The following is a 20,697-nucleotide window of genomic DNA, read 5'->3' as shown; positions in this document are numbered from 1 at the left end:
CTCATCTTCTCAAAATTCTGAATAGAAGGATAACTGAAAACTCTGAGAAAATCAGAGAGAGAGAGACAAAGAGCTGAATTAGCTTCTTTAAGATTTTATTTCTGGCTACAGATGAATTTATTGTATCCATAGTTAGGATTATTTTGATTTCAAATACCAGATAACCTGACTTTAATGGTTTAAACAAATGGCTGTGGTGGCGGGGGTGGGGAGGAGTGGGGGGTAGTGGGGTGGGGTGTGTTGCTTTTCTCATAAAACAAAAGTTCAAAGACAACAGCAGCTGGCTAGGTTTGCAATTCATGTTGCTTTTGGCTTTTCCCTCACAGTTGAAAGATGGCTGCTGTAACTCCAGGTATCACAACCATCAGAAAGAATAAGGAAGAAGGAAGAGACAATATTTGTATGAGGGAAAATAAATACTTGCCCAAGAACCTCAGAGTAAACACGCACTTAGGTCTTCTTGGTCAAAATTTGCAACCTGGTCACTCTACCTGAAAGATAGCTGTAGGCAAGAGGTTGAGCATGGGCATTAGATCAACCCAATCCACAGTAGTTGCATTATTTTTGCAAACACATACATGTGTATAAGGTGTGGGTAAGTACATATTTAAGTACGAGTACAAATTTACTGTAGTCAGTGTTCTTATTCCTGGGATTTATGTGGATGTCTTATCCCTCTCAAACTCAGCTTTTCTTATTAACAGGCATAGTTGGCTCTATATGTTGGTTCAAGGTGCTTCTCCCCAGGCTTAATCATGAGATGCTTGATCCCAAAAGATGGATGTTCTGGCCACAGGTGTAGACACATGACCCATACCTAGCCATTCCTGATAACCCAATTACCCAATCCCAGTGATTAGCCTACAGGTGGTCAGATGGCCCTAGCAAAGCCAAAAAATTATTTCTCCCCCGAGATTTTTTTTTAATTTAGATTTAGAGAAAAAGAACCATTATTATTTTCGATGGCAAAGCTGAGAACAGGATCTGCTGGCCTACATCTCCCTGCCACGTGGAGAAAGCATATCTTTAGAAGGAGAAAATGAGGCCACACAGAAATGTGCAGAGTTTTAAAAGCATGTGAGAGCAACAGGGAGAGAACTGTTGCCAATCTTGTTTGTGTCTCTGAATCCGGATGTGGATAGACATCCACCCACATGGCCCAAAATCCCCCCTTCTTGCTCGCACTGGTATAGTTAGATTTCTACCCACTGCATGTAAAAGTCTTGATTAAATAAGAGGTTGGACAAACACCCAATAATGCAAATGCCATTTATTTGGAATGAAGGAAGAAGTTTGCCAAGGGGAAACCAGGGAAATGCTTCATGTATTTATGTTTGGTTAATAAGATTTTTTTAAGCACTTAGAAATACCAAAGTATGCAACTGCTGCTGTCAATTACATTTCTGTAATTGTTTTCTGTCTTTTTTTTTTTTAGAGGTCATTTAAGGATCTCTAAGATGAGCTACAAATGCTGGCTGCCCCTCTGCTGTAGGTACTTTGCGTACTGGAAAATCTTACCATGGAAGGGACTTACCATGGAAGGGCTGTCTTTCTGACAGCCTGGTCAGACGGGAGCCGGCTGGAGTAGGAGCCAGATATCTGAGTTCCTGCCTGTGCTCCTGGCTTACCAGTAGTGTGGTCTAGTGCAAGTTTCTCTGTCTCTCTGGGTTTCATTGTTTTCAACTGTTCAACCAAAGGCATGACTTCAAAGCCTTCTGAGGTCCCTGTCCCCTCTACTGTTTTATGTAAATATGATCACTTGGACTAACACCCCAATTTTGCCCACAGGGTCCAGGGACTTCTCAGATCACACAGCCAGGACACAGGCTAACATTGAGAACTCCTGACTTCTAGAATGTTCTCTGGGTGCAATTGACTTCCTTGCCAATTAGAGGAGAAGAGCAGGTTCAATTAGGTCGTTAGGACTTCCTTTCTTTGAACAGCATCCTGTCTACCTCTGTTTTTCCAAGCATGAAGAATGGGTCCAGTTATAAATCCAGTTCCCTAGTGGGCCACTTCTCTCGCCTCTCTTCATGGGCCAGGAATCACCCCAGTGACTGACTGCTGTCTTGCAAATGCTTGCACTTGGCACAGAAGGGCCAGGAGACAGAATATAAATATATCCTGGAGTTCTGTTGGGGTGTAATAGGGAAAAAGCCATTTGACATCCATGGTGCTGGCTCTCTGTTTCAGGAAGGAGCATCCCAAATCATCAACCAAGTGGGTGGTCAGACACCATGGAGGCTTAGTTAAACTGAGGATGTGTCCAGCCACCTCCCTCTCTGCATTGTCACACCAAAAAGAATCGTGTAGGAGGAATCCATGGAATGGGAGAATGGTCCTGACCACTGTCTCCCCATGGTCATGACTGGGGAAAGGGTCAGAGGTGCTCCCCAGTAGTTAGTTAAAATAAAGGGAAGAGGGCACACAGCTCTCCAGTGTGCCTGGGAAACTCTTGGTTCGGTAGATCTGATGGTGCCTGTAGAGCCTATAACACCCTTCACTCTGTGTGCTTCTCCAGGCAGTCTGGGTGCTACAGAGGAGGATCACTTTTTTTTTTTTTTTATTGGTTGTTCACAACATTACAAAGCTCTTGACATATCATACTTCGAACAATAGTTTCAAGTGAGTTATGAACTCCCATTTTTACCCCAAATACAGATTGCAGAATCACATAGGTTACACATTCACATTTTTACATAATGCCATACTAGTGACTGATGTATTCTGCTACCTTTCCTATCCTCTACTATCCCCCTTCCCCCCATCTTCTCTTTCTATCCCATCTACTGTAATTCATTTCTCTCCAACCCAGATGCCCTTCAATGGATGAATGGATTAAAAAAATGTGGCATTTATACACTATGGAGTATTACGCAGCACTAAAAAATGACAAAATCATGGAATTTGCAGGGAAATGGATGGCATTAGAGCAGATTATGCTCAGTGAAGCTAGCCAATCCCTAAAAAACAAATACCAAATGTCTTCTTTGATATAATGAGAGCAACTAAGAATAGAGTAGGGAGGAAGAGCAGGAAGAAAATTTTGACATTAAACAGAGGCACGAGATGGGAGGGAAAGAGACAGAAAAGGGGAATTGCATGGAAATGGAAAGAGACCCTCATTGTTATAAAAAACTACATAAAAGAGGTTGTGAGGGGAATTGGAAGAAAAATAAGGAGAGAAATGAATTACACTTTTGTTTTTTAATGACCAAATAGGCATAAATTTGCTTTTTTTTTTAAAGAGAGTGAGAGAGAGAGAGAGAGAGAGAGAGAGAGAGAGAGAGAGAGAGAGAGAGAGAGAGAGAGAGAGAATTTTTAATATTTATTTTCTAGTTCTTGGCGGATACAACATCTTTGTTGGTATGTGGTGCTGAGGATCGAACCTGGGCCGCACGCATGCCAGGCAAGCGTGCTACCGCTTGAGCCACATCCCCAGCCCGAGGAGGATCACTTTTATGAGAACCTGTCACTCAGCTTTGCTCTGCTAATCTGATGAGGAACCTGCTTTGGAAGGACCATCTCTATTGATAAATGTATCCTGGAGAAATACTGAATGACATGATCCCACTAGATGAGAGTTCTCCAAACATTTTTGACCATGATCCACAGGAAGATATACATTTTTACACCCCACAGCATGGTAAAATACATTTGTACGTGAAAACTGAAACCAAGCTTTGGAGACTCCAAACCAACTCCTACTTAGTGTGGGATATTTATTTGTACCCTGTCCTATTCTTTTTGACTCGGTTTCACTTTCTTTTTGTTGTTGTTAACCAAAGTGCTTAACCATTTGGCTGCATCTCCATGCCTTTTTATTTATTTGTTTATTTTTTATTTTGAGACAGAGTCTCTCTAAGTTGCTGAGGCTGGGTTTGAACTTGTGACCCTCCTGCCTCTACATCCTGAGCCATTGGATTTACAGGCATGCGCCAGCATGCTGCTTTTTATTTTAAATAAGGACATAGAGACTCACTAAACTGATCCAATTATGAATCTCAACTGCTGCTTCTGAGACTTCTCATAGCTGTTTGTTGAGTGTCTAGGACTTTGCCTGTGTGTGAAGGTGTATTAGGGAGTAGTTATGATTTGGATATGAAGTATCTCCCCAAATCTCCTGCTTTAATGCAGGAATATTCAGAGGTGAAATGATTGGACTTATCAGTCTATTCTAGTTTCATGAACTAACTAGATAGTAACTGTAGGTAGGTGGGGCATGACTGGAGGAGGTACATCTTTCCTGCAGCCCCTCACCCTCTCTCTGCTTCCTGGCCATCCATGAGTGATGCATCTTCCCTCTAACATATTCTTCTTTGATGATGTTCTGCCTCACCTGGGACTCAGAGTAATGGAGCCAGCAGACCGTGGACTAAAGCTCTGAAACTGTGAGCCAGAATAAAATTTGCTTCCTCTAAGTTGTTCTTGTGAGGTATTTTGGTCATATTTGGTGAAAAAGATTCTAACAGTAGAGCCTTGGCCCAAAGTTGGCCATTGAGGAGGTCCCATGTTTCTCAGTAGGACTGCCTTAGGGTGCCTACTGTGCTCAGCCATTGGTTAGGAGCAAGCACGAGTCATGGTGACATGTCAGTGGAGGTCAATCTTAGAGCTGGACCTTAGAGCACACAGTGGGGCCCTTGATCACCTCTGCTGCCTATGCTTGGAGGTCTCCTTCCTTGCTTCTTCTTCCTCCTTCCTTCAATTAATAGTAAGTGGATGTCTCTCCTAAACCAACTATAAGAGTAGAGACTGGTGAGAGCCCCATGAGCCAAACCCAGTCTCTGCCTCCTGGACCACATACTCTGGTGAGGACACAGATATGAAAGAGAGAATTCCACCAGAGGACACAGTTAAGAAATGTTCCCAAGTGGAGGGCCTTAGAACAGTGAGAACTTAAAATAGGAAGTTGGAGTGCAGAGAAGGTGCCCTTGCACCAACGAGGTTGATCTCAGATCTGACGGACAAATGGAAACTAACTAGGTGAAAAGAGAGGGAAAGAGTATTTTTGTCAGAAGGACCACCATGGGCCAAGGCTGTGAGTTCTGGGAGATAACAGGAAGGGAGTGAAGCCAGGGGAGTAGGGGGCTAGGAGAAGGTGGGGGAATTGGTAGGACATGTACAACCTGGCAGGTTTCCTCCCATCCACTGGAGTTTTGATCAGGATCAGCATTCTGAGAAACTGCTCTTCATTGTGGTAAGTGGATTGGAGGGAGGGGGGTGGAAGTAGGGATACTGATTGTGTTATTAAGCTTTTGTCACTGTGACAAAATACCCGAGAAATCAACTTAAAGGAGAAAAGTTTTATTTTTGCTCATGGTTTCAGAGACTTTAGCCCACGGTTAGTTGGCCCTGTTGCTTTTAGGCCTGTGGTGAAACAACATGATTGGAAGAAGTACCAGGTGGAGGAAAGCTGCTCACCTCATGGCAGCCAGGAAGCAGAGAGTTCACTTTATAATAAAGCCCCCCAAACCCCATTAAACTATAAATCCATCCATCAATTAATCCATTCATGACATCACTGCTCTCATGATCCAGTCTTCTCCTAAAGGATCTTTGAACACTGCTGCATGGGACCAAACTTCAACAGTGAGCTTCCGGGTGACATCAAGGATTAAACGATAACACTGGTTGTCCAGGTATAATTGACAGTGCAGTTGTCCTGGGGAGGGTGATGAGGACTTGGCAGTAGTGATGGTGGAAGAGAGGAATAGATGGCAAAACAGCAGAGATTAAGGAGGCTTCATAAGTAGAAATTAGAGATAGAACATATGTGGGGGTGAGAACAGGGATGCCTCCCACATCTCTCACTCACCGCAGCCCAGGTTCTCCTTTGAGAAACAGTCATTGGCAGTGAATGCAGAGGCAGGACCACTGCCCTGCCAGGTCCCCATGTGAACAAGGCTACCTGCTATCTCATCCCGGGACACTCTCTTACGTTCTTTCTGCCCCCAGGACCTCTGTTCCTCTCTTTTAGCATTCATTTACCTTAGCTGCACTGAGTTTTCTGGATTCAGCCTCCAGGGATGCTGCATGTTAAAGAAGTCATGCATCCCTAAAGACCTGGAATAATACAAGATTTACATAATTCAAGAGCAATCCGTCCAAAGCATGATGTGTAACTCTGTTTCATGGCTGCACTGGCTCCTCCATGTGCCAGCTGCATAAATTTACCTTTTAACCCACTCAGCCCTCAGCTCAGAAATATTACCTGGTTCTTAACAAGATTTTAAATTTAAGGGGTTGAGTCATTTTTGTGTCTTCTCTAGAAAGTAAGACTTTATATTTTCTATTGCTATTTAGAATGTACAGGATGCAAATTCAAGCAGACTGTGGTTACTTGGGTTTCTGTTTCCATGAAGCCTCTGTAGTACGCAGGCAGCCTCCCAAACCTCCTAGAGCCAGACGGTTCTACTCAGATTCATCCACAGTCTTGGTCTCCCATCCCATGCTCTGACCTGGCCCTTTCCAATGTGGTCAAGATCCATGAGCAGACATTGAAGGAGAAGACAGAGCTTCTTGGGCAGGGACAGGCTTAGAGGGCTATTTGGAGATGGTAGAAATAAAACAAAGCTTTAAAGAATGGGCATGGCCAGAGGACGCAGAGAAGCCAATGGTGCCCAGCACAACATACCTACGGGCCTCTGAGCAGGCAGTCTCAGGTATGGGACAAGCGGATAGAGAAAGTTTTCAGGGAAAAAAGTATTCCTCTTTCCCCATATCCAGGCATCTTTTTTTTTTTTCAGGCATCTGTTTTGACTTCCACAGAAAGGACAGAGATGCTATTTTACATATTTTTGCATTGCCACAGCTTAGCACAGTGGCTTATATTAGAAATGCAATAAAAGTTCACTGAATGACTGAGGGAGTGAGAGCATCACACAGGGTCACAAGACATTTGTCCTACTTAGTGCTGATTAGTTTTCTGACATATTTTAATGAAAAAATTCAAATCTGCTGAAGAGTTGATAGAATTGTACAATCATCACCCAAGTGCTCTTCACCTAAATTCTATAGACTATAGCTTATTATATCTGCTTTTTCTCATCTCTATCCAGTGGGCAACCCACCTACCCACCCGTCCTTGCATCTTCTTTTTCGATGTACATAAGTACGTTTCACCCCTAAACATTTCAGCCTGCATGTCATTATTTAGAGTCTAATATTTGTTCACATTTCTTTTTTTCCCCCCTTAATTCATGTGGTAAAACACATAACATCAAACTTGCCATCTTGGCCATGATTAAGTGTGCAATCAGTGGCATTAATATATTCACATTTTTGTGCAAACATGACTGCAATTCATTTCCGTAACTCTTTTCATCTTGCAAAACTGAAATTCTCTGCTCATTAAACAGTTGCTCCCGATTCCTTCCTCTCCCAGCCCCTGAAAACCACCATTATTTCTGTCTCTCTGAATTTGACTACTCTGGGTACCTGATAGATGTGAAAACACACAGTGTTTATTCTTTTGTGCCTGGATTACCTCAAGTAGCATATGTCCTCAAAGTTCACCCATGTTGGGTCCTTTATAAGGCTAAATAATATTCCATTTTATGCATACATCAAATTTTATCTGTTCCTCTACACTTGGATGGACACTAAGGTTGCTTCCACCTTTGGGCTTTAATGAACAATGTTGCTATGAACACAGGTGTACACATTTACATCCAAGTCTCTGCTTCATAATTCTTTTGATTTATACCCAGAAATGGGATTGCTGGATTCTATGGTAGTTCTATTTTCATTTTTTTTTTTTTGAAGAAAGCACACTGCTTTCCACAGGGGCTGAACCATTTTACATTCCCTCCAATGATGCATGAGGATTCCAGTTTCTCCAAATCCTCTTTTTTTTTTTCTCCAAATCCTCTTAATGTTTGTTTTGTTTTCCATAGTAGTCATCCTTCTGGTGGATGTGAGGTGGTATCTCATTGTGAGTTTTTAAAAAATATTTTTTAGATGTTGATGGGCCTTTATTTTATTTATTTGTATATGGTGCTGAGAATCGAACCCAGTGCCTCATGCCACAACCCCAGCTGCTCATTGTGGTTTTGATTTGGTGTTTCCCTAAGGATTACTGATGCTGAATATCTTTTCATGTGCCTTTTGGCCATTTTTATGAAGAAATGACTACTCAAGGTCCTTCGCCTCTTTTTTCCTTTTTAAGTGAAATTTACATATAATGTAATGTGCATACCTTAAGCATACCATTAGATGAATCCTGACAAATGCATCTTGAACCTCTGCCAAGGTGTGGAAAATTACCATCACTCCAGAAATTTCCCTCAAACCCCTTCCCAGTCCTTTGTTTACCCCCCCCGCCCTCCAGAGGCAACCACAATTCTGGGGGGTTCTCTGCCATAGATTAATTTTGCCTGTAACAGAACATTAAATATGTGGCTCATACAGTGCTTTTGTGTCCAGCTTCTTTCACTCAGCAAAATGGTTTTGAGATTCATCCACATTGTGAATATTAGTTGTCACCCCTTTTGATTGCTGAGCAGTATTCTTTTGTATAAATAGGCCAGAGTTTGTTTATCTTTTCTTTTGTCGGTGGACTGGGCTGTTTCCAGTTTAGGGCTCTAATGAAAAAAGCTGGGAACAATCTTGTTAAGTCCTATTTTTTATTATAACAAAAGCAAAATGTCATGAGCTTGAAGCTTTGATACAAATCTCCAACTAAGTATGATAACTCTTGGGGGCTGAGTAAGAGCTGCCCTTTTGTGGAGGGTTTACAATGTGCCAGGCCATCTGTGAGTTCTCCTTTATGGCCGATTCTATTGAATCCACATGGCCCTGTTTTCCAGGTGAGCAAACTGAGGCTTAGAGGAAAAAACTGACTTGCCCCAAACTCTAATAGCTAGCATGTGGGAGTGTGGGAGTCCCTATTTTGCCTTCTGGAAAGTACCATAATAGTGACCCAAAGGCCAAGATGAGATGAGCATGACATTTTGGTTTTTTAGTTATTTGCAATTTGTTATGATACCGATGTCTTTTTAAATTTGCCTCTGTGATGGCCTTAATTACAATGAGGGAAAGAGGATTACAACTTTAGAAATAAAGACAATTTCTTTACTGTGAAATCTTCAGCGACAGCAAGGATCTTAAAAAAAAAATTAACAGTACAGTCAAAAAAGAAACGTTCTTATTACAAAAAACTAGAAAATAATAACTCCAAAAGATAAGTGCTTTCTCAGCTTTTTGTCAATACATAAAAGCAGATATGACCAAGTTGGAAAGTTTTTTCAGGAAACTCGTGGAGGAAGGAAGGTGAGGTTTATGACTAGTGTTTATCTAGTATACAGTAAATGCTGGGAAAGCCCTCTGCTAGGTAACTAACGTGCATCTGACTCATTTCACCTTCTCAGCAAACTCAGTACCCATTCTCTCCTTTCTTAGTAATAGAACTCCTGATTTTTAGCTAGTCATGTGGCCTCACAGAATTAAGTGGTTAGTGTGTGTGTGTGTGTGTGTGTTTTGTTTTTTGTAGCTTTCTTGATAGCTAGGTTTGGCCTATGACTGAATGCTGACTGGCAGAATCTGAACAGAGGGAGTGCCTGCACTTTTAGGAAGGATGTAACCTAAAAGGGAAGTGTGCCCTTCTTTGCCTCTTCCTCCTTCCAAATGAATGGGAGAAGCTGTACTAGAGCTACAGCAGCTATTTGGGACTATAATGTGGGAGAAATGCGGCCGGAACAACAGAATAAAAATTCAGAAATCCTGGATACTTGATGATTATGGAGCTGCCTTGCCTGTTCTGGACTATACATCTCAGAGATTATGAGAGAGAGAAATATATTTCTTGTATTAAGCTACTATTACTCTGTGTTTTCTGCCATTCTAGTTGACTTGAATCCTGACATAGGAGACACTGCCATCCTCATTTTACAGATGAAAAGACTTTGAGTCTTCTGTTTCCACAGCCAGAGTGAACAATATCCTTAAAGAGAATAATTATCCATCCTTGAAGATATTTAATTCACCCAACTCTCAAAGCTGATAGAGTTGAAGTTGAAGTGGTTTCACTTGCTGGTGCCATGCTGAATGCCCACAGATATGGAAGCATGGACTCTTTTCTAAGGGTTGTCCTGGAGAGACTTCAAATCACTATGGGTTTTTAGTCAGGCTTCAGTGGGCAACAAATCTCTTCGTGTACTCTGGAAAATTACTTAACACACAGACCTGTTTATTCTCTAAAATGGGGATGATAGTAACAGGGTCCTTGGGAAGACAGAGGCTGCATAGTGCTTGACTCACTAAATGACCAACATGTGGTAGTTTGTATTATTCATCTCTGGGCCTGGGCTGGAGTCAGACCATCTAATTATTTCTTTTTTCCATATTTCCTCTCATCCATTTATGGGCTTATTTCCTCCAGCCTCCTTCTCCAAAATGTTATTGAACAAATGTCCCTTTTCTTCTTGTGGATACTCCCCAACCTGCCCTCACTTATGGCCACAAAAATCCCTCAGATGATTAACTGCACTGGAAAACAAAACACAGGATGCATGGTTGCCAACCCCCAACCATAGGCCTAAGTTTTCAAGTATGAGTTTTAGCAAGAAACTGAGTGTTCCTAAATCTTACTGCTTGTTCTCAAAAGGAGTTAGAAAAGAAAAACCCATAAAACAGAAAATTTTGTTCTTGAAAGCCACACCCTAAGTTAAATACCCTCTCAATGGTGCCTGCAGAACTCATGTCTAAGTCCCTGTGGGGCCACTTTCTACAGGTCTATGTGAGCAGGGAAGACTTCAGCTGGGTACTCCTCCTCCTAGCCCCTGCTGTCTGTCAAATGAACTATCCTGATGTAATAATGAACACCACACAGACTAATGCAATGCTTCTCACCCATAGGTCAAGAGGCATTTTGGGGAAGGGGCATAGAGTTTTTGTACAATGAGCTTCAAATCCATTCACATGCTTTATTATCTATGACTCAGTTTCCTATGTTCTTCAAATATATATATATATATATATATATATATATATATATATGTTAGTGTGATCAATAAATACTTAATTAAAAAGCATATAAGCATTGGATAATCAATAGATACTAAATACATACTTATAATCATGCAGAGGATTAATAAACCCCTATCTTAATAAGAACTTTCTAGAAATAGTCTCACAGTTAATAACTCTTATGGTGGAGCTTCAGACACGGGAGCAGTTTAGTGAATGGATATTTGGAGACCACCAGACCATTTGGCTAACTTCTAATCACACCAAGCTGTGATTGTGTGCAGCCCAGCTCTGCTGAGAAACACAAACCTAAGGTTGCGTCAGGACCACAGGTGCCCAGGGAGCATAGCATGCTCTACCTCCCCACTGCCAGGAAGATCAGTTCCCAAATGCATCAAGCACTCAGTGCCTGACAATCATAAGCATACGTATAGCAAGGAGAAGAGACAGAAAAATTCCAGAAACAGTGGAAATGTGTATGGATAGACAAGCCACGGACCACTATTTCAGCTACAGAAATGAACTCTGGACAACCCAAACCAGAAGGGAAGCATTAGAAGATAAGCTAAGAACCAGAAGGATCATGATAGCAGACACTTTTGGGGAGGGATGAATCAGTTCCAACCATTTTCTGTCTGTATACTTTAGCAAGATTTGGATTCTTTGGGAAGAGCATAGAATTTTCCAGAGAAAAGCAGATGCCATGAATGGCAGCCTCTGCATCTGTCCGTCAACACAGGGGATAGCATGTTCCTCAAAGAAAACTAGGATGCTGACACCAGATAAAGGGGGAAGGATGCTGAGCATGGAGGAGACAGAGGCTTATAGAACTCCATCTTTTCATTTGTCAAATGGGAACATCTGTGGCCACAGTGTGAAATTTAATGAGACCACAGAGCATCCTGTGTCATAGGGGAGGGGCCTAATATGTAGTCTCCAGAATTTTTATCCACAGATCAAGGATATGATCATTGACTCTGCAAAGAATGCATCCCCAGCACAGGCTAAAGGCCTTTCAAATCCAGTCATGCCATTTCACACATCAGAACCTCAACTGAGCACAAGCAGTGGATTTTTGCATGTGTGATACATCACTTCTCAGTAGGGTAATAAAAAATAAACTGAGTTTTGCACGACTTCTTTCCTATAGGCAGGCGGGGGCTCTGGAGGAAGTCAACCCAGTGGACAATCCATCTGAAGTCAGAGGCCAATAGAACTGTTATTCGTTCTCTGATATTAAAGATCTCCCCCGGAACCTTTACGGTGCAGTCAATTGCCCACTGAAGAAGCTACTACAGCCGGAACAGTTTTATTCTCAAATCATATCATCTCGTTTTTATTTTCCACTGACAATCACACATCCCTTCCCTTAAAAAAAGAAAAGAATGACTATCTGTCAAAGTTACGTTTTACTCACAAATTTTTCAACTTTTAGGATCATGTATTCCAACCTATATGTAAGCACTTACCAGGCCAAACCTGATGAATGGGCTTGGCTGTTTTCTTCATTCTGTCTTGGCTTAAATTTTTAACAGTTTACATATTTTTGTGTAGTTTCAACATCTTTCCATCAAACCAGAAGTTTCTGCTGCTTTACTATGTCAGTGCTTCCCTGGCAAAAGTAAGATTTGACTGAATACTGATAAAGCATTATTGAAAGATGATGGTTTCAAAAGCCAGGCCTGGTGAATATGTTTGAAATAATAAACCAAAAGGCCTTTTTACCTCTCAGAGTTATTTTTCATTTGTTTGTTTTATGGTACTGAGGATCAAATCCAGGCCCTTGTGTGTCTTGAGTTTGGCCAAGTTGCCCAAGCTGGCTTAAACTCATTATTCTCCTACTTTAGCTTCCTGAATACAGGGGATTAAAAGGTACATTCCACCTCGTCTGACCCAGGGCATTTTTTTTATGTTAAAAATAAGGTGATAATGTCAGTCTTTCCAGCCTGATAATGGTTGGATTTCACCTTAAGAACAATGGAAAGATACTGAATGATCTTTGAGAGGATAAGATGACAAGATTTGTGTCTGTAACAGATTTCTGTAGCTACTGAGAATGGATTGAAGAATGGAGGTTGAGAGTGAGAATGAAGCCAACTGACACAAGGTAGTCGTGTTATCCTGGATGGAAGGTGATGCAGCCTGGACCAAGATGGTGGCAGTAGAATTGGGAGAAGTAGGTAACTTCAGAGAATTATTAAACCACAAGTGTCTATCTAATTATGAATATGATTTTGCCCTATTGTGTATAGAATTATTTAGCTCACTATCTTAGATTTTGATTCAGCTGTATCTGTAGCACAACTAGTCTCTTCTTCAGAGTGAATATTATAGCCAAATATAGTCACTAGTGTTGCATAGACTTCCTTAGGATTTGCCTACAAGGTCAAATAAGTCAGCATTCAAAGGCCCAAATTCTTAACGTTTTAGATGATAGTTTTAAGATAGGCAGTGCTGAATAACTCCTCTTAAAAACTTTTCAACAAAAATCCATTTCCCCTCTTTTCATGGCAGATAACACCTTAAACTGAACATTAAATATATTTATGAAAGTAACATTGTCTTTATTCTTTCTCTCCCAAGATGGATGGTGTTCTTACTCAGAGCTAAACTGTCAAGATAAAGAATGCCATGAGGTTTTGTATGATTTAGTAAAGTGAAGTAAATATTTTCAGAAACATAATTGTGGCTTAAAAAAACATGTTCTTTTCCACAGAGAAGAGTTCTCCTTTGAGAATAAAAACTTTTCTTTGTAATTTTTGCAGCCACACACAGATGAAGAATATGAAAAGGGCATACTATGTCAATTACGAAAACAAGGCTACATTTTAAACAAACTCGGGTTCTTTCCAGAGACATCTTAAATCTTCAACTCAAGAATGATCACTCTAGTCTCTAAAGTCACTCTAATTTCCTTCTTGTTTAATATTTTATATATAAAAAGTTTGAGGATGAAAAACTGTTTGGAAAAGGGCACTGTATTAGCCAGATAAAAACTGATTTCTATCTCTTGTGAATGAAAGGAAAAGTGACTGGAATATGTTTTCATCCATTTCCTGTTGGTCTAATAAAATACCTGAGACCAGGTCATTTGTAAGGAAAAGAGTTTTATTTGGGTTCTAGTGATGGGGAAGTCCAGAAGCATAATGTCAACATCTTCTCAGCATCTGGTGAGAGTCTTCTTGCTGCATCAAAGCATGACAGAGATTATCACATAGGATATAGAGTAAATTTGCTAGCTTGGGCATCTCTTCCTCTTCTTATAAAGCCACAAATGCCATCAGGGTAACTCCATCCTCATGACCTCATCTAATCCTAATCCCAAAGACCTAATCCCATCTAGTCCCAAAGACCCCATCTCCGAATACCAACATACGAATTTGGCTATAAAGTTTCCAACACATGAACTTTGGGAGACACAGTCAAAACATAGCAGAAGGAAATCTAGGATTCACTAATTTGATGTTAGGATGGCATCCTAGAGCTAAGGGGCTTCTGAAAAGGACCATGTTACAGGAACTATATGATGAATACTTTTCCTCAACCTGAAATGGACCACAACCTCCACTTGCCCTGTGGTTTTTAGGCTCCAGAGTCTTCAAGAAAGCCAAGCCAAGGGGCAGAGCCTTTTCTCCTGGCTGTGTTTCTACCTCTCAGGCCCTATACAAAAAAATCCCTCAAGAGGAGACTGTCAAAGGGGAGTGGATGCCAGACTGTCAAATGACCAATGTCTACTCAAGGCCTTCTTCTCCTCTCCAAGACCACCTATCAAAGAGTTCTTTACTGGGTTCCTTAAATTTGACAGATTTATCCAAAACAGTTATTAATTCATATCCTACTAATTGGATATTATTGTAAGAACACACACAGGGACAGAATGGAGTTTGACAATGACATTGACAAAGATAAAAAGGCTTTTAATGCTGGGTGAGGTGGCACACGCCTGTAATCTCAGTGGCTCAGGAGGCTAAGGCAAGAGGATCGTGAGTTCAAAGCCAGTATCAACAACAGTGAGGCACTAAGCAACTCAGTGAGACCTGTCTCTAAATAAATTTTAAAATAGGGCTGGGGATGTGGTTCAGTGGTTGAGTGCCCCTGAGTTCAATCTCTAGTACTCCCGCCCCCCCAAAAAAAAGCTTTTAGGGCTAGGGTTGTGGCTCAGAGGTGAACACTCACCTACCATGCCTGAGGCACTGGGTTCAATTCTCAAAGCCACATAAAAATAAAATAAAGATATTGTGTCCACATATAACAAAAATGCTTTTAATAAGCTAGTTTTTATTTTTTAAAGTCAAATTTTGGCCAGGCATAGCAGTGCATGCCTATAATCCCAGCAACTCAACTTTGGCAGGAAGATTGCGAGTTCAAACCAGCAGCAACTTAGCCAGACCCTGTCTCAAAATAAAAAATAAAAAAAATTAAAAAGGGCTAGGATAAAAGAAAAATGAAATTATGTAATTTGCAGAAAAATAGATGGAACTTGAAACAATTGTGGTAAGCAAAATAAGCCAAACTCAGAAGGCCAAGGGGCATATGTTTTTTCTCATATGAGGAAGCTAGAGAGGAAGAAGGAAAAGAAAGGTGGGGGGCAGGGATCTCATGAAAAGCAAAGGGAGATCAGTAGAGGAGAGGGAACAGGGGGTAAAGGAAGGGAGGAAGAGGTAAATGCTGGGGAGTGATAAGGTCCAAATTATATTGTTATATTGTGTGCATGGATGAATATGCAACGACAAATTGGGCGATATATATAAGTATAATGCACTAATAAAAATGTGGAAAGGGAAAAAAGAGGGGTGGGGATGTGGCTTGGTGGTAAAATGCCCCAGTATCAAAATAAATGAACGAATGAACAATTGAATGAATCGATCAAAGAATAAATAAATAAATAAGACACTTAAAAATAAGAAACTTTTTCTATGGTACTGAAAATAGAACCCAGGATCTTATACAATACAGTTACCACCCAGTTAGTCCATTGAAACTAGAATGGACTGATTAGGTTACAGTTCTCACATTCCAGTCATTTCACCTAAGCACATTGTAAGTACTGTACCACTGAGCTAAATCTTCAGCCTCAAAAGAAGAAACTTGATTATTCAGGTTCTGTACTCATTCAGAATTTCAATCTTACTGACCAGATCCTTTTAAGAATGTCCCTTTAGTCATCAGTATCTTCATAAATGTTTTAATATGGAAGACCTCTTATATTTGTTTTTTTAATATTCATTTTTTAGTTGTAGTTGGATGCAATACCTTTATTTCACTTATTTATTTTTATGTGATGCTGAGGATCGAACCCAGGGTCTTGTTGCGTGCAAGGCGAGCACTCTACCACTGAGCCACAACTCTAGCCCCTGACTTCTTATATTTGTACAGCACTTTTCTAAATATTTTTGTGGTTATTAACATCCATTTCCCATCACCTTATAGTATACAAAGTGGGTGAATTGTTCCCATTTTACAGACAGAGGAACCTGACATTCAACTACCCAGGTAGGTGCCCAGTGTTCATTGCCTTATACTTCTCTTGACCCCTTATTACTATGTTTTTATTATTTTATTACTGTTTGGAGAGCATATCCAAAATATATAATAATGGAAGAAATTAATGCCAAGCCTATTCATCAATAAATGTTCACTGAGACCTGTTAGGAAACTGGCTTAGGGTCTCTGCTATAACAAAGAGACAGTACATACAATGACCCAAACAAACTAAGTTTGTTTCTCTAACAGTCCACAGGTCACGGGTAGTTCGGAGAGGCTGATCAAGGGACACAATTTATTTTAGCTTCCCATTTGTGTTAGTCAGCTTTTTGTCATTGTGACCAAAATAACTGATAAGAACAACTTGGAGGAGGAAAAGTTTATTCTGGTTCCCAGTTTCAAAGTTCAGTCCATGGTCTGCTGACTCCATTGCTTGGATTCGAGCTCATGCAGAACATCATGGCAGAGGAATGATGCTCAGCTCATGGTGGCCAGTAAGCAGGGAGGGGTGATGGTGGCAGGAAGATGCAGCCTTCCAGGGAAATCCCACCACCTCTAGCCACACTCCACCTGCCTACAGTTACCACCCAGTCAGTCCATTGAAACTAGGATGAACTAAATGGATTACAGTTCTCACATTCCAGTCATTTCACCTTTGAATAATCCTGCATTAGCACAGGAACTTTTAGGGGACACCTCATATCCAAACCATAAGCCCATTGCTACTGCTATCTTCCAGGCCTGAAATTCTCAAATTTTTTCAGTGTATAGTCCCCTTAGTATCTCAGTAAATTCTTCCTGACATCTGTAGTTCAAAACAAATATCCAGAATATTTATTTATTAGTTCAGTCCAAAAAATTTAATAATTATTTATGACTTAACAACTTAGTAGTTATTTGAAAAAGAAGAAGAAGAAATGGAAATGAATAGTATTTTTATTTCATCTTTAAATAACTATGAGTTCCTAAAAATACATATATATGCTTGCTGGTCACTGCACAACTGCTCATTTCTCGGACTCTGGACACTGCCATTGTCATTTCCTATTCCACATTGATTTTTTTTCACAATGCATTTTTCTTTATCACAGCAACCATCTGAAACCTAGCTTCATAAAGACATGATGTCATGATCTAATGTTGAAACTGTGAACTGCCACTGTGCAGTGGTATACGCCTATAATTTCAGCTACTTGGAAGGCTGAGATAGGAGGACTTCAAATTTGAGGCCAGCATGGAAAACTGGTGAGATCCTGTATTAAAAAAATATATTATAAGGTGTGGGGGTGTAGCTGAGTTGTAAAGTGGCCCTGGCCTCAATCTCCAGTATTAGGAAAACTAAAACAAAACAAAACTGAGAACTAATTTGATCTAGTAATTTTTCACTATATCTGACAGACATTAATGAGTTTCCTTCAGAAAGCTAAACTATCTTACAGTACTCCTGTTTGTTCCCTTGTTTGCACCTTGGGGTGTATTGACATACGATTTTGAGAATACTGACCCCCAGATTGTTGTTTTCATCCAGTGGCTGTGCAAGAAGTCACTGTGCTATGCCTCAATGTGGTGACTCTGGAGGAGCAATCCTTGTGACCTCTCTGGCAATCACTTTTTCTGTTCTTCCAAGGGTCCTATCCTTACCTATCAGCACGGGTGTCATGGCAGGAAAAGGGAGTGTGAATGATTTTATCAGCAATTTCCTTGCTACTGTTTCTCAGCTAGTGGGGACCATGCTTTTCCATCCTGTTTGCCTTACCCCAGTGAGAAGCCTAAAGGAAAACTCATCCTATTTATCAAATCCAAATGATGATCCATAGGCTTCTGCGTGTATTCTGAAGTTATCTATGCAGGTGCTTACAGGCACAGAACATGGAGAAGACTTGAAACTGGATTGAACTGTAAGGAGAGAACAAGTTTCCCCTGCTTTCATGCATGCTTCATCTGAACACTGGCAGAATCTGTTTTAAATGGCAGGGGATAGAAGAGAGCCCATTCTAATGAGAGCTGAACCTTGTGAAGATGTCCCAGGCTCCTCCTGGAGAAGGACACTGGAACTATTAATGGTCATCTCAAGAATTACCCAGGGTCACATAATGGGGCAATTCAGTTCAGTGAGTCCAACATGCTGCCCCCAAGCAGGTGGGACAGATGTCTGTCTTCCTTGGCTATGTCTAGATTTGATTTCCATTTCAAACCCTTATTCTGCTGGATGATAGAAACTTGATCAAAGGCAGTTCAGTATTTTCCAACATTACACTGAACAAGATGAAATTGCTGCTGTTTGATCATTTCTAAACAACAAAAAATGGCAACTGTATATGATTGAAAAGATAATTCAGTTCCATTGTTCCCAGGGCTTGTGTCCCAGTTCCAGGGAATTATGTACTGATGGATCAGGCAAGGAAGGACAGTGTGCTCCCAGGGCCACCTGGTTCCACTCTGTCATGCCCAAGATGTCCTCAGCTCTCCATCATTGGTCCGTGATAATCTCCTCTCTGTCCTTGCCCCATGTGCAAGGCTTCCTTGAGGCTGCACCCTCTCAGCGAGTCCCACATCCCTCTTGGGTACTGGGAAGTGTATGTGGATTAGACACACAGCCTCCTTTCCTGGTATTTTATCAACATACAAGCTCCCATGGTGCCTACCTCTCTCCTCTCTTTCCCCACTCTCTGAGATAAGAAAACCAGCTCCTGCAACTTCATATGTTCTTCTGAGTCTATTTTTCCTGGCACAAACTTAGTGCTCCTTTGGGGTAGGGGTTTGAAGCTCCTGCATCTCTGAAGCTTGGGTGTGGGAGACAGAAAACACTTGTTTCTATTCCTCTGCCTCAGTGTCCCTCCTTTGAGACAGTGGATGTCTTCCAGTGTGGCTTGAATAGAAGAAGGCTCTTCAGGTATAAATAATTATGAAGATTAGGGGCTGGGGTTGTGGCTCAGTGGTAGAGCGTGCACGAGGCACTGGATTCTATCCTCAGCACCACATAAATGTAAAATAAAGATATTATGTCCACCTAAAACTTAAAAATAAATAAGTATTTAAAAATATTTATGAAAATTTGCCTCATAATATTACCCTGCTGTGTAGTGGGGTGCCTGGCTACCACTCAGGCCTATATCTTAACCAGATGTCTAGAAAGGGCAGAGGGAATCAGGAGACACGGTGAATCCTTACTTCTCATTTCTAAGCTGTGCAGTCCTGGACAGGACACTGCACCCCTCTCTGAACATGAGTTTTCTCAGGCCCTTAGTGTCAGAAAAATTACTAATAGGTCTGAAGCTCATCTATGTGGTCAGAGATGGGTAGAGAGAGAAAAGTCTTACAGTCAATGAAAACGCAACTACCTTCTTTTGCTTTAGGAACAGCAAGACAAATTTTGTCTAAAAAGCTTCACTATTTATATTCAAAGTAATCTGTGTATACTTAATTCCTCCTCATGTATTCTCCTCTAGTTAATTCAAATGAAGAAAGACACCAAGCACATTTCTGGCATGGCTGTCACCCATTTAGATGTGATGTGAGGGTATACGCCCATTTTCCCACTCAGCTGTATTCCTGTTTATTCCTGTGAACACACGGTATCTGAAATTGGCAATGACTTTCTCTTTGTTACATTTACCTTCCTTTCCAGGACCAGCCCAGACTCCTGGGTGGATTCGTTTCCCATTGAATTACCAGAATAGGGCAGAATCTGATAGGAAGAACTGCGTGGAAGAAAGCTGGGTTCCCAGGCCCTTACACAAGGGGATTTGTCCTCCTATCGATGCTGCAGCCCCGGGGACATCCTGTCCCCTCTACCAGCATTCTTTCTCCAGGGGTAGTGGCATTTTCCTTTGTGCTTTCACACAATTAGGACTAGGTGGAGCCTCCTGCCTGGCATGACTAGAAAGACCCCGCCAAGCAGAAATGGTCCCCTTTTCCCAAGCCAATGTCAAGGGCTCAGATGACATTGGGGGTGTCTCTGCCTATGATCCTTTAAAAGAGGAAATAGCCCCCAAATGGGTAGAAACACCAAGCACTTATGAATCAGAGGCCTTACAAACTTTGCTTTTAAGGAAGCAGGACAGTTTTGATCTCCAGTAATTGAGGAAGAATTGATAAGGGGCCCAGAAGACAGCAGGCAGTTGTTCGGGGGACCAGCCTCAGAGCTTAGGGAGAGGTATCAGAGCATCATTTCCTGGGCCTCCAGTTACCAACAGGCCTTCCTCCTGTCTGCTCTGTCCTGGGTGTGGTGACACCTCTGACCAGAGG

The sequence above is a fragment of the Ictidomys tridecemlineatus genome, chromosome 2 (assembly GCF_052094955.1).
Source record: "Ictidomys tridecemlineatus isolate mIctTri1 chromosome 2, mIctTri1.hap1, whole genome shotgun sequence".
In the NCBI taxonomy this organism is placed as follows: domain Eukaryota; kingdom Metazoa; phylum Chordata; class Mammalia; order Rodentia; family Sciuridae; genus Ictidomys; species Ictidomys tridecemlineatus.
This window is presented reverse-complemented; position numbering follows the sequence as displayed.